Here is an 11,495-nt window from a genome sequence, read left to right on the forward strand (position 1 = left end):
CTTAGAATAAGGGATGTCAGGGCTGGGAGGGGCCTTAGAATAAGGGATGTCAGGGCTGGGAGGGCCCTCAGAACACGGAATGGCAGGGCTGGGAGGGGCCTTAGAATAAGGGATGTCAGGGCTGGGAAGCGCCTCCCTAAGAACATTTTTAAGGCTCTTTGCATCCTTGATGATTCTCACCCATAACCCTTCAGCTCCCATCTCTGTGGCTTTGCACTAACTTTGTCTCCTGCTTGGAATGTCTTCCTTCCTCATCTCTTAGAATTCTTCATATCAAACTCATATCAAATGCCACGAGGCTGTTCCCAATCCTTCCCACTGCTCCTCCCTGCCTCCCCCCCCTTCCCCTCTGATGTCACCTTCCCCCACATCTTTTGTGCATCTGCTCACATACCTAACATCTACGGGGTGAGAAGTGCAGTTCTTTGAGCATCAGGACTGACTTTCCCTTTTCTTTCTGTCCCCAGCATATAGTGAAATACTTGGCAAACAGTAAGTGCTTAATAAATGGCTGTTGACTGATTAAAGAAAGGGCAGGACCATTGGGACATACAACATAGGATCCTCCTGTGCTGCCGGTCCTGTCCAGAATTCTCTGTTTGACGGAGGAGAAAAGTGAGGCCCAGAGAGAGGGAGGGACTTAGCCAAGGTCACACAGGGACAGAGCCAGAACCACTACTCTACCACACTAGGAAGTCACTAACGTTCTCTCCTTTTTCCCTAGACCAGGCTCAGAGGGCAAACAGGAAGCACTTGGGATAATAAGCTTGGATCAGGAAGGGGTCTCGGGAGCTCACCTGCCTTAACTTCCTGATCACACAAATGAGGAAAATGATCCCCATTGTCTTCCCGTGCTTGGATGGATAGAATGGAGGCTCCCTGTGGGCAGGCACATTTTTACTTTTTGTTTTCATTCCCCAGAACAGGGGTTCAAATAGGGCAGGTGCTTAATTAATGCTTACAGATTTAGAATTGTAGGAGACATTAGAGACCACCAGTCCAGGTCCCCTCCTCCTCACTTTACGGATGCAGAAACCTACCTAGTACTCAGGGGAGAACCACGATTTGGACACCTGATCTCTGCCTCCCAAAATCTTTCTCTTTTACCACATTGTTGCTCACCTCTAAGTGAAGGACAGAGGGTTCCTGGGAGCAGTCATTTTCAATAGCAAGAGAAGGTAGGGGAGGGAAGAAATAAACATTTATTAAGCACCTACTATATAATATATAAATTATATATTATATAAATACATGTTATAATATATTAATATAATAATATATTAGATAATTGTATATTATAATATATTAGTATAATAATATATTATATTATTATTATAAAATATATATATACTTAATACAAAGTACTAAACACTTTACAAATATTATCTCATTTGATTCTCACAACCTACTGAGGTAGATACTAATATGATACTCATTTTACAGTTGAGTCAGGCAGAGGTTAAGTGACTTGCCCAGGGTCACATAACCAGGAAGTATCTGAGGCTGGTTTTGAACTCAGGGCTTCCTGACTAGACTTTACTTGTCTCTGCCCCAAACTCATTGTTTTGACCTTGGGCAAAAAAATCAATAGCAATCTATTAAGTGACTACACTGGTCTTCATCTGCCATTTTTCTATGGCATTGGTTGTTGTTCAGTTATTTTAGTCATGCTCAACTCTTTGTGACCCCATTTAAGGTTTTCTTGACAGAGATTCTGGAGTGGTTTGCCATTTCCTTCTACAACTCATTTTACAGATGAGGAAACTGAGGCAAACAGGGTGAAGTGACTTGCCCAGCATCACACAACTCAAGTCTTCCTGATCTTGGCCCAGTTTTTTATCCACTGTGCCACCTAGTTGCCCTCTTCATGATACCTAATGGGTTAGAGAAGGTAAACATCATCCCCATTTTACAGATGGTCACATTGAATCCCTGAGAAGTTAAATGATCTACCCAAAGTCACACAGTTAGTGTCAGAGTCAAAAAGCCAGAGTGACTTGTTCAGGTCATATAATGACTATGCATGAGAGGCAGGACTAGTACTCAGGTCGTCCCAGCTTGGAAAACAGTTTTCTACCCACCACACCACACTGCCTCTTTTATGTGAAGAGACTTCACTAATAGGGACAAAACTGGGGTTTTACATCCCTGCCATTGTGGGAGTCACAGCTTCCCTGACAGAGTCTGAGAGACAGAATGCAAGGGGTCTGTACCCCAGATATGGAGGAGATCATCTAGGGAGAAAGGGAAGAGGAAGAGGAACCAGGTCCAACCCCCTTCCCCTCCAGTCACAACAGGAGGCTGCCCATCACTCATCCAACTGATGGCCTTTTGGATGGCAAGCCAGCCATGCCTGATAGAGCCAGAATCTACATCTATGGGTCTGATGGGTCAGCCCCTTGTGTGCCTAGTCTTACAACTCTATGCTGATTAGGCAGCCACAGAAGAGGGGACAAGCAAATTCACGGCCTTCTAGCCCTAGGAAGCAGGTGAGGGAATGCCTGCTGCTTCTTTTAATTCCCTCTTATTTACCTTCTATTCTATTTTAGGAAAATGTCCTTTGACTTGCTGTGTTACCACGTTTGGTTCTGGCTGGTCAAAGAGGGAAGATTCAGGAGAAAATGGGAGCTTGTGAGCAGTGGTTTTGAACAGATGATGAACCCAAACAGATTGTAAGAATATGAATGTAGCAACAGAGAGACAGAGATAGAGACACAGAGACAAAGAGAGAGGGAGAGAGGGAGAGGGAGGGAGAGAGGAGAGAGAGGGAAGGAGAGAGAGAGACAGAGTGAGGAAGGGATAAAGGGAGAGATGAGAGAGAGAGACAGAGAGAGAAAAGAGACACAGAGACAGAGAGAAAGAGAAAGAGAGACCAGGCTTCTCCAAGAAGCTTCATTTAAGGAGGGAACCCAAGCCAGTGATCTCTTCCTTTCCCTTCCCACTGTAACCCTGTGGGTTTCTCCATCATGCCCCCACATCATGTTTCCTTTTGTATGTTGTCTCCCCGCCCCTGACCCACCCCATTAGAGTGTAAGCTTGAAGACAGGGACTGTCTTTTATCTTTCTTTGAATCTCTAGCATCTAGAACAGTACCTGGAACATAGTAGGTGCTTAATAAATGTTTACTGACTGACTACTGTCTTAGCCACCTCTCAGGATGATATTAAGTAGAACTGGAGACAAAATACATGAGGGTGGAGTGGGGAGGAAGAAAATTAGTCAGGTCAGGCAGAAATAAAAAGCCTCCCTGATCCCCTAGTTAACAGATGACATCACCAATAATTAGGGTAACCCTTGCCCCCTCCCCCCTCCTCCACTTTGGAATCTGCAGGATAACCCTATAAGGAAGCTTGCAGCCAGTCCTGTAAGACAGAAGCTGCCGAGTCTTCTAAGATGACAATGCCCACACACAGCCTCCACCTGGGCTTCACACAGCAAACACCTGCAGCCAGGAGGAGGGGTCCATATCACCTTAAGAAACCCAGGGGCACCCTACCACTAATTCACTTCTAATACACTAAACTCTGCATGCATTCACACCAACCGATGCAAGCCCAGCTCTATGCATGCGGCATTCATAAATGCACATAGCAACTCATCTGTTTTTCCTTGGCGTACATGAGCAGGGAGATGTACAAACACGTGTGTATATATTTATTCAAATGTATTTATTCACAAAACAAAATGCTGGCTACTAAGAGCTGGGTAGAGAAGAGGTGATAGTCCCATTGTACTTTGCCTTGATAATACTCTACTGGGGGCGTGGTAGGGAGAGAGGGGGTACTGGCTGCCTACCCATCATGCCTTGCTTTTACCGCTGGATCTCCCTATTTTCCTTGCCCATCATATAATTCCTTCATTATATCCTTCACTCCCGTTCTTCTTGAGGGTTCCTCATTGGCCAGAGGTTGCAGCCTGTTCACACCCACCCTGTGCCTCTCCATTGCCCTCAGAGAGATGTTCGTCTTCAGTTCTTCAAAGGCAGTGATGGTCATCATCTCAGTCATGTAGAAACATTAGTATTGAAAAAATAGGTCTTTTCTGTTGTGCAAAGCTTGAGGTCAGTAGCGCTTTGCAATTTCTTTTTTTTCTTCTTCCACTTAATAGTATTTTATTTTTTCCAATTACATGCAAAGATAGCTTTCAACTTTTATTAAATTTTGAATTCCAGATTTTTTTCTCCCTCTCTCTCCTACCTCCTCTCCAAGACAGCATGCAATCTGATATAGGTACAGCCACATTAACTATATTTCCACATTGGTCATGTTGTGCAATTTCCTGAAAGCAATCTAGGCCACCCTCCTCCTACCGGTCAACAAATATACATCTATACTATCCCATATATATTAAGAAGTTCTATGGCATGTCCATTCAGATGCTTCGTTAAATCTGGGCAACTAACATTCTTCATCCATCTGGTTTTTCCTGTGTGGATGGACAAACCAGACTCCTTTAGGGGATTACAGCTCCCTTCCAGAAGTATTGCTGAGTTCCTCATATATGTGTCTTGTGTCTTCAGCTCAGTCACAAGTAAGGAGCAGAAAAAAAGGAGGGGAGCGGGCCTCTGAGAGGCCATGCTAACTGGACAAAGGTATGATCATTGATTTAGAAGGAACCTTAGAGGTGATCTGATGCAACCCACTCATTTTAGACAGGGAAATAAGTGACTTCCCAAGATCACACAGTCATTGAGTGGCAGAGCAATGATTTGAACCCAAATCTTCTGACTCCAAAACCATCAAGTGCACTTTCCACTAATCCATGTTACTTCAGTCATTGGCTTTCTTTCCATCCCCCCCACCCACATGCTTTGGGGTGGGGGAAAGAAGCAAAAATCCCATTCCCCCTCCTTCCTTGAGATCTCCATGTTAGCAGCTGCCCATAGCAGAGAGATCCAGCTGTGTTTATCCTGCCCAGGAGAATTGATAGGGAAGGGAGTCAGGTAGATGGGAGGAGATGTTTGGCCCTAGGCACATTTTGTTTTGGGCTGATTTGTTGAGTATCTGGGATGTGAGCTGGAACTGGGGTGGAGAACAAATCAAGATATGCTTGTTTCTATTCCTCTGGCTTCAGGCTTCCCCAACCAGTCCCCGCTGTGCCGTTCACCTGGCCTCCCAGTGAAGCTCTGTCTCCTATTGTTTTCAGTGAGAATTTCGGACCTGAGGCAGCTGGCTTGGCCTGTTTGTAGAGTCTGTAACCATTCTCATCCTCTGCTGCCCCCTCTTTAGTGCTTGTGTGTTCTGATTTCAGAACTAACACTCTCATTTCCAGGGGATACCCAGAACTTCAGCCCAGAGGTCATGGGGACAGCCTGTACCTGGGGTTCCTGCTGATACAGTACTGATATGGTAACAGGATAATACAAGAATATCTCCAATATTGACATTAGAGGGATGAGTCAGGGCCTTCTGGAAATAGCACCAGCAAGGTAGGCTATGGGATAAAATATCCAGGAACTTGGGCTGTTGGCAACCTCCCATCCCCCAGAGAGGACATATAGGCCCCTGCAGGATGGAACTGGGAGTGACTATTAGGGAGAAATCTCCAACAGTGAGAGAGAAAAAGACCTTTCTGATCTCAAATATGTTTGGGTAACTCTCATGCTGGTATTAATGCAGGCATCGCTGTATATGCTTTTGTGTGTGCATAAAAAGGATAGATTTGTACATGCTTATATACGCGTGTGTGTCTGTGTGTATGTATAAGTGCTCTCTCTATATATATGTGCATGGATATATTAGAGAAAGAGACAGTACACTATATTTGTGGTTCTTCTTCAATTATTTCAAGTCTTATCTGACTCTTCATGACCCCATTAGAGGTTTTTTTGGCAAAGATGCTAGAGTGGTTTGCCATTTCCTTCTCCAGCTCATTTTACAGATGAGGAAACTGAGGCAAACAGGGTTAAGTGACTTGCCCAGGGTCACACAGCTAGCAAATGTCTGAGGCTGAATTTGAGCTCAGGTGACTCCAGGTCTGGCTCATTATCTTTTATGGCACCTAGCTGCCCACATACATACATACATATGTATTTGTGAGTCCATACTAATTTCTAAATCTATATTTGAAGAATTCCAGAGTTTTAAGGAACCTCAGAAGCTATCTAATCTAATCCATGGCCAAAAAAAAATGCCTCTACCACATCCCTGGAAAGGTGTCTCTGATGAAGAGGGAGCCTCCCATCCCCAAGGTCATCCATTTTACTTGGGGAAAGCTCTCATTATTAGGAAGCTTCCCTTCATGGGAAGCCTAAATGTTCCACTATGGGACTTCCTCCTCTTACACCTGTTTGTCCCCTCCAGAGCCAAGCAGAATAAAGCTACTTCCTCTTCCATGGGAGTCCCTTCAAGTGCTTGAAGACAGTTGTGATATCCCCCTTTGATCTCCTATCCTTCAGTGCCTTCAACCCATCCTCACATGGTGTATAGACTCAAGGGCCTTCAATACCCAGTTTATCCATATCTTCTTGAAATCCAGAACTGAACACAGAACTCTGGATTGTCGAAGGTCTGGAATACAAGAGTCAAAGATTTGCTTCTGTGGGGATCTGGTAGGCAAACCTGAACCACTGAAGTTTTTGAAGGAGAAGAGCCATAGAATCATTAGGTAAGTAAGTGATTGATAAGTTGGTACCAACTGCCTTTGATTAGTTCAAATTATCAGGCCCAAATAATGGGCAAAGTACTCAGCAAAGTACAAAAATGGTAGGTAGGATTGTTGCACCAATAATAATCATGAAGAGTGGGAAATGTACTATGGGATTTGTTTAGTTGTTTCCAGTCATGGCCAACTCTTTGTGACCCCATTTTCTTGACAAAGATACTGGAGTGGTTTGCCATTCCGTTCTCCAGCTCATTTTACAGATGAGGAAATTGAGGCAAATGGGGTTACGTGATTTGCTCAGGGTCACACAGCTAGTAAGGCTGAGGTTGGATTTGAACTCAAGTTTTCCTGTCTCCTAGCCCCCAGCTCTATGCACTGTAGTGCCACATAGCTGCCTCTCCATGGGAATAGAGAAGGTTAAAGATTGCCCTGATTTTCCTAAAGAGGGGAAAGAATAAAGTCTACAAATTACAATAAACTTAACTTCAACTCTCACCAAAATTTTAGGTTATATTTTCTAAGAAACAGCCAGGGAACACTTAGAACAAGAGGCAGTCATGACAGAGAACTATCATGGCTTTGTCAAGAAGAGGGCATGTAGGATTGATTTCATTTTTTTTTTCTGGTAAGGGATACTAGACCAGAGCTGAAGAAGATTGTAGATGATTCTTTTCCTCGAGTTTTTTTTAAGCAATTGGGGTTAAGTAACTTGCTCAAGGTTACCCGGCCAGTTGTTTCTGGGTGGGTGTTAAGTGTCTGAGCCCAGATTCGATCCCCCAGGTCATCCCAACACTGGGGCCGGTGCTCTTACTCACTGTGTACCTGGCCGCCCCTTTCCTAGGGTTTTAACACAGCATTTGACAAAAATTCTTCTATTATTCTGGTAGACAGATGAAGAGATTTGGGCTAATTGAAGATACAGTCAGGTGGACTTGTAATTGGTTGAATAGTTGGACCCAAAGAGTTCAACAACAGCTTGAAAGAAGGTCCCTAGAGGAGCATGCCGGAGATCTGTCTATGGTGCTATTCTATCAGACTTGGATGAAGACATAGATGCATAGAATTCTAGTATCCTCCAAAGTTCAGCTCAAACATCACCTCCTACATAAGCCTTTTCCTGATTCCTCCAGCTGCTAATACCTCCCATCTAAAGTTACCTTTTTTATTATTATTATGTGTTGCACATCTTTATAAAAAGCAGCCAGGAGGCACGGCACTGGACCTGAGTCAGGAAGAAGGCTTCAAATTCAGCCTCAGATACTCACCAGCTGCGTGACCCTAAACCAGTCATTCAATCTCAATCTGATTTAGTTTCCTAATCTGTAAAATGGGGACAATCATAGCATCTACTTCCCAGGGTTGTTGTGACAATAAAATGAAATCTTGATAAAGCACTTTGCAAATCTTAAAGCACTATATAAATGCTAATTATCACCACCACCATCATCATCATCATTGGCACATTTCTATACCTATAGGATGTAATAGATTGTAAACTCTCTGAGGACAGTTCTGTCTCCCCAGCCCCCAGCACATTCCCTGGCAAATAGTAGGATCAGCTAGGTGTCAAAGTAGATAGAACACTGATCTTGGAACTCATCTTCCAAATCTGGCCTCAGACACTTACTAACTATGTGACCCTGGGTGAGTCATTTAACCCTGTTTGCCTCTGTTCCTCATCTGTAAAGTGAACTAGAGAAGGAAATGGCAAACCACTGCAGTGTTTTTGTTGAGAAAACCCTAAAATGGGGTCACAGAGTCACACAAAGTAAAAGGACAGCAACAATAAATGCTTGTTGATTGATTGATTATCAAATTTGCATATGAAATCAGGCTAGGAAGCAGTTAACACCCTGGGCAAACAGTGAAGATCCAAAAAGATCTTGACATCTTCGAATTTGGGGTCGAATCTAACAGATGAAATTTAATAGGAATGAGGGGAAGGGAATAAGCATTTCTTAGTCACCTATTATTGTCAGGCCCTGTGCTAAGCACCTTACAAATATGTCATTTTGATCCTCAGAACAACCCTAGGAAGAAGATAATTATAATACCCATTTCACAGTTGAGAAAACTGAGGCGGACAGAGGTTAAGTGGTTTGCCGACAGTTACTCAGCTAGGAAGTGTCTGCGGCCACATTTGAACCCAAATCTTTCCAGCTCCAGGCCAGTCAACACTCTATCCACAGCACCAAGTTTGCTGTTGCTCCTCAGCTAGATGGTGCCATGGACAGAGTGCTGGGCTTAGAATCAGGAAGACTCATCTTTTTTAATTCAAATCCAGTCTCAAGACACTTAAACTGTGTGACCCTGGGCAAATCACTTCACCCTGTTTGGCTCAGTTTCCTTATCTGTAAAATGATCTGGAGAAGGAAATGGCAAAGCACTCTGATATCTTTGCCAAGAGAAGATCACAAAGAATCTGACACAATTGAACAACAACGATACCTTCAGGCTCAAAAAAATTAATTTCGCAAGTATGCAGTGGATCCAATGTTACTAAGGAGAAGTTAAAAAAAATAAAAAGACTCTGAGTTTGTTTGTTTGTTTAACGCTGTGAGTGCAATGTAAGAGCTCAGTATGATGGAACCTTGGGTTCCATCCCAGAGTGAACAGCAGGGATATCCCACTGCATTCTGCCCCGGTCAGACCACATCGAGAGCACCGTGGTCAGTCCTAGGTGCCACAGTTTGAGAAGGATAAACGAAAAACTGAACAGCATCTACATTAAGGAAGTCCCTTTGTTCTCCTTGGTCCCAGCAGCAGAACTAGAAGATGTGGGAGGGGCAGGAGGGGCAGAGAAGAACATTTCTGCTTAATGTCAAGAAAATCTTCACAATCAGAAGTGAAAGGAGCAGCCTCTGGTGCTGGTGGGCTCCCCTTCATTAGAGAAGGTTCAGACTGGGCTATATAGTTGGTGCTTAATAAATGTTTGTTGATTGATTGATTGATTGATTGATTGGACAAATTACTACTTGTCAGGGTGGCCATAAAGGGACTCGATCAGGCATGGGTAAAAAACATGGCTTCTGAAATCCCTTCTAACTCTGAGTTTCAAAGATTCTGAGATTCTCCTTCCTTGGGCACACCGTCAGGCACAGCAGAGATTTGTACAATTAAACTGAATTCATTCTTTCTCCTAAATATGTTCATCTCTTTTCTCCCACCCTAGGTCCTGCCCTGTCTCTTTTTCCTCCTTTTCCCCCTTTGCTGTCTTTCTTTCTTCTGCTTTCTCTCTCTGCTGTCTCAGCTGGGCCAACTCTTCTCTGTTATATACATGAAAAGGCTTAACTACAGACAATTAAGAAATGTTATTTGGGACTGTTCTATGGCAAACAATTCTTTTTCCAGTTAACCCCAGTGAAGACCCAGCCTCTTATCTCCTGCTTCCCTGGGAACAGGCAAAAACACCAGCTGCTGATCCTCCCACAGTCTCAGCCAGCAGTTTCCCTCCTGTCACCTGTCCAACCTGACAAAAGATCGCTCTGACTAGGGGAAGAGGGGGAAATGAAACACTGAGAGACCTGTCTAGAGTTCGCTGGCACTTGAACTCATATGCAGAGTCCCATCCCAGCTTTGCCACTCATTTCCTGTGTGGCCTTGGGCACATCACTTCACCTCTCTGAACCCTCCTCTGTAAAAAGAGGGGGTTGAACTCAACATCCTATGAAAACCCTTCCAAATCTAACTCTGTGATCCTATGGGTCTATGGAAGTTGTTGTCTATGGTGTCTTCCAACTCATGGTTTTTGTGATTCTAAGATTGCTCTTCAGAATAGCCCTTATGCAGAGCTCTAACTCAACTCACTTCTCCCCACTCTCCTAGAGCTGGGGCTGAGAACTAAGGGGGGAATCAGAAAAAATGCATACCCCAAAGAAAGAATTTATTTCATGCAGAAACCAGAAAAATACACTCCGGTTATCCATCCCTCTCCATCCATCCCCAGGGGCCATCTGTATGAAAGACACTTTGCTGCCCCCATGTGGCTCTGAGATGTTATTTTCCATAAAGCTTCCAAAAAGACCCTAGGTTTGCCTATTCCTTCGTAGCCAAAAAAAAGTCAGCTCTGAGGAACACTGATGATCTCCCAGCAAGGCTAGGATCCTTGAGAGCAGGCCCCTTTATACAAAAGCCATAACTACAGACAGTTTCTAACAGCCTGGTGTAGAAGAAGGAGTCCCAGGAGTTAGGGGTTCTTGCTCCATCATTAGCAAACTGGGGGACCTTGGCCAAGTGGGATTGCTCAACATGGCAAGCATTAATTAGGCACTTACTCTGTACAGAGACTCACTTCAGTGCAGGATATATGCAGATACACAACCATTGTCCTCAAGAAGCTTATAGTCCTTTTCTGACCTCTCAACTCTCAGTACCCTAAGAAAATCAGGAAAGGTGAACTGAGTCTAATTAGGGGACATAGGGAGGGGAAGGCTGGGGAAGAACAATCATATAAAACAAGACATGGGGAGGTCAGAGAATCACAGAATGTGACTTGGAAGGGAGCTCCATGGCCATCTAGTCCAACCAAAAGCAGAAAAGACTCCCCTCTATAAAATATCCAATAATCAACCAATTAATCTGCAAATACTTATTAATCACCTACTATGGCATGTGATCATACAGCCTCTGTCTGAAGACCTCCAAGGAGGGAGGACCCACTGCCTCTAAAGTCAGTCCATTTCACATTCTAACTCTCATTTGTTAGGAAGTTTGGGTATTTTCCTGAAATCAATCCAAAATTGGCCTCCTTCTACTTTAATCTATCAAACAAGCAAGGATTTATCAAGGGCTCACTGATGCTCCTGATTCTGTCCTTTGGAACTAAAGAGAGTGAGTCTCTGTCTCTCTCTCTGTCTCTCTCTCTCTCTCTCTCTCTCTCTCTCTCTCTCTCT

Source organism: Petaurus breviceps, unplaced genomic scaffold, assembly GCF_028583685.1.
Source record: "Petaurus breviceps papuanus isolate PSGF00001 unplaced genomic scaffold, PetGlider_PUasm1.0 99, whole genome shotgun sequence".
NCBI lineage: Eukaryota > Metazoa > Chordata > Mammalia > Diprotodontia > Petauridae > Petaurus > Petaurus breviceps.